At 36.6% G+C, this 4,078-nt stretch overlaps 1 long non-coding RNA gene across 1 annotated transcript; it reads left to right on the top strand.

Annotated features, from left to right (window-relative positions):
* The first annotated feature begins 2,133 nt into the window (after positions 1 to 2,133).
* Positions 2,134 to 3,584, top strand: LOC145551649 (uncharacterized). The gene is made up of 3 exons (XR_014087529.1): positions 2,134 to 2,216; positions 2,752 to 2,806; positions 3,524 to 3,584. It is a non-coding gene; the product is annotated as an uncharacterized LOC145551649 (long non-coding RNA).
* The last annotated feature ends 494 nt before the right edge of the window (positions 3,585 to 4,078 follow it).

Genomic DNA, 4,078 nt, shown 5'->3' with positions numbered 1-4,078 from the left:
TGTGTGGAACTGTGGAGAAATATTCAACAGATTTTTGTTAAAACTGACTTAATTAATGTCATAGACAAGTTTGAAAAACAGAATCTAAACTGTGAGGTTTTAGTATCTATTAATATGCTTAATATTATTAAAAGAAATACAAAGAGTCTTCAATATGCATTATATAGAATATCAATAATATGGTATTTTAAAAACTCAGTTTAACTTTGTTCATTTCAGTTCTGTAATGGTCACAGTTAATTTTTTACTGTCATTTAAAGCAAATTATTGTTTTTCACTTCAAGCTGACAGTCAGCAGTTGTTAGCTTAAAAACATCCTTCATTTACTCACATTTTACATTTTCCAATTGATGTATTTTGTAATAGTTCATGATCACAGCAATAAATAATATCTGAAAAATATTTCTTTTGAGCAAAAATATGTCTTTCACTGCTGCAACCAATGCAACTCCAAACAAAAAATAAATAGCTGAAAAAATTAAACAGTACAATTTCACAACACAATACTGTTTGCAAAGAGTACCAACACTAGAAGCAAAACAAAAAATTAGTAAATCACAACTGACATACCTTTTGCCATTTTTCAAAAACAAATCTTATATAATACTAAATAATCATTAAATGCTTAAACTGAGCAACTGCACAGAAACTCACCTGGTTTATGCTGCAGATCAGTCAGTTCTGCTCGACATAATCCAATATATAGTTAAAGTGGAGAACAGTCAAGGGAACAAAAAATAGTCAAGGGTTAATGTGTGTGTGTGTGTGTGTGTGTGTGTGTGTGTGTGTGTGTGTGTGTGTGTGTGTGTGTGTGTGTGTGTGTGTGTGTGTGTGCATGGTTGTGTGTCCTGTGTGTCTCTGTGTTGCCCTGCGACAGACTGGCGACCTGTCCAGGGTGACCCCGCCTCTCGCCCGGAACGTTAGCTGGAGAGGCAGCAGCAACCCTCCCAACCCCACTGAGGGACAAGGGTGTAAAGAAAATGGATGGATGGATGGATGGATGGATGGATGGATGGATGGATGGATGGATGGATGGATGGATGGATGGATGGATGGATGGATGGATGGATGGATGGATGGATGGATGGATGGATGGATGGATGGATGGATGGATGGATGAAAAGCCTTTGTGGCTCACCTGCGGAAACACACTGTCCCTTCTGATTTATCAAAACACATCTCAGAGAAATTCAAACACAAAGATCGGGTGATGAATATTAATAGTATAATCACACAGAGACTTTGATGCTCCCTGGATGATCCTGTCCATGTTGCTGCTGATAGTGCTGAGAAGCTGAAAAATAAAATTGTAAAGTGTAACTGCTGTTACTGACGCATATTTCACCTCTTACCCTGAATTTAGATAGTTTATTAAGGAAAGCTCAGTAAGTTTTTAATATATTATCATGAAACAGGCGTATGCTGCTAAAGTAATTTAAATTCTGGTTGTATTAACTGAGAATGCTCAATCATTTTCATTAAAAAGTAAATTCAAAATGAAACGTGTCTTAAAGTGACAAATGATATGACTTGAGAGAGAAACTTAACTCAGTCCAAAAATAATACAGACCAGATCTACATTGATGTTAAGTCAAGCAGAAAGTTGACCTCTTCACATGTTAGAAGCATTTTACCTACAGATGAGCAACACTGATGCTGTGATTGCATTTTAAGCAATAAAATGCTTATTTCTTGCTTAAAATGCAATGAAATAAACATTGCTATAATGCAGTAATATTTCTAATATTAGACAGCATTGATTATTACAATAATCATTGTTGCAGCCCTAACTTATGTAGCCCTGAATTTCAGCAGAATATGAAGCCGGAGTGAACAACAGAAGCATTAGAGAAAACACGTCAGTGTTTGGTGCTCCAGATTTCCTCCAACCAAAAAGTAGCTGCCTTTCAATTGACCTTATGACGGCGCAAATTGGAATTATGAAAACAAATACACTTAATGGAAACATGGCAATTAAAAACAAAATAAATCGCTAATTTATGTGGAAAAAAACAGTGTTTTTTTTTGGATTAGGTTGTTTTTCGGCTGTGAAAATTTGTGTATTCCGCCAAACTGGAGTGGAAACACTTTTTAACGTCACTCCAGTCATGTGATAAACGGATGAAACACAGGGATGAAAGTACTGGCGGAAAAGACGAAGAAGACGACAGGAAGTGGTTGGCGGATCGCGACACGGTTTGTTTGCTAATGATTTGGTAAGGCTGAACAAAGTTATTCACATGCAAATTTAATTGAGTTTCTTATTTAATGGAAACACCACCATTGCGAAATTGTACGTGTGGGTTTTTTTTTGTCCAATATTAGCCGAATATCAACACAGTTTTGCGGACATTTGTAATGGAAGCGCAGCTAATGACATTGAGATCGTCTCTGATCTGGTTGTCTGTTGCCTTAACCACGCCTGAGGTGATCTGGCTTTATTCTGGGATGATGAATAGATAATTAATTTTCTCAGTGTAAGCCCCCAATGCTGCCTTCAACTTCAAACTGTCTGCTGCATCCCTGTGAGTGGCAGGTAGTCGAAGCAAGCAGGCGCCATTAGCGAGCTGATAATGGAGGATAATTGCAGTAATCATGTTGGTTTATGAAAGGGGATCCTCATCCTGCATTACACCAGTGCTGGATGCTAAAACTCCAGGTCAGAGAGGAGCCAGATGCTCTAATTACTTTGTGGCAGTGAAACAGTGAATATTTTACTTAACTGAAAAGCAGGATTTTCTTTTTCACCAGAGGCTGAAACCAAATGTGACGTCAACGTTCAGGATCCAGTGAGACGGAGCAGAAGGTTTGGAGAAAAGTTTATTTTTAATATGGGACCCAAAGGCTTCATGAGATCGTTTTTTTTGTTAAAGATTTAATATTCAATTCAGAAATAAAATAATTTATTTGACAATTTGAGGTGACAGAAATTTGTTTCCAGATGTTCTCGTAGTATTTTTAAGCAATCCGGGTCTGATGAAGGTTTTTCAGTGTTCTTTTGAAATTTGGAATTTTAATAATTTAAAGTTACAAATTTAGCCTTCTATCACCGAGGAACATTGTCAGGTGTACTAATGTCGCACCAAGATCTAGAAAAAACTCATCCAAGCGTTTATCTTTATGTCTTTGATTACTGCAAAAGTGGAGATGGGCACCAGCAACCCTCCCAACCCCACTAAGGGACAAGGGTGTAAAGAAAATGGATGGATAAATTGGTGCTTCTTTTCTCCCTATGGTCTGCCTAAAACATGAATCACAAAGCTGCAGCTGAGCTCCTTTAAACCTGGATTAAAATCCACCTGTTTAGAGCTTCCTAACTGGAACATTATAAACTGTCACCTGCTTTCCAACCTGCCATTGTTTGCCACTGCAATGTAATTTTTTTGCGTGTTTTATTTTCCTTTTAGTCAAGCAAAGCTCTTTGAACTGCATTTTTGCTGAAAATGTGCCATACAAATAAAATTGCTTTGACTTTTTTTGACCTAAAATTGCTTCTTTTCTCCCTATGCTTCTTCATTTTTAGTGAAATGCTGCAGAATTTGCTGTCATGGTCGGGAGCAAGTACCTGAATAAACTGTGAGTGGAAAAAAAAACTTAAGCTTTTGCAAAATCTTTTGAAATATTAATCCAGAAAAGCTTCAAAAGTCTGGTTGATTTTATTCACCAGAAAATAATTTAAAAGCAAAATTACTTTTTGACAAAATTCTTTTTTTTTGTTGTTGTAAATATAGTGTTTTTTTTGTTTTGTTTGTTTTTTAATAGTTTGGCCAAGTCAGACTGTCCATGTTAATAAGAAAATGGAAAGTAAAAGTAATTACCGAGGCCCTGCAGTGATCACAGGAAGTGTTAGAGACAGTTCACTAAAAGCTTCTTTGTAACGGTTTCTTTTTTTTCAACCTTTTAAATGCTTTACTTTACTGTTGGGATTATTGTGAAACAGGAAAAACAACCATGAAGAAAGGATATCTGAGGTAGCTGGAACAGATTTACGGTAAAAGTCAATGAGCTGGGCATCAGTCTCCATGACAGCTTTCAGTGGTTTCAGGCGCATCAGGAAAGTATTAAATATTGTGACAGT

This window comes from Poecilia reticulata, chromosome 5 (assembly GCF_904066995.2).
Source record: "Poecilia reticulata chromosome 5, P_reticulata-male-v2, whole genome shotgun sequence".
Lineage (NCBI taxonomy): Eukaryota > Metazoa > Chordata > Actinopteri > Cyprinodontiformes > Poeciliidae > Poecilia > Poecilia reticulata.
This window is presented reverse-complemented; position numbering and strand designations above follow the sequence as displayed.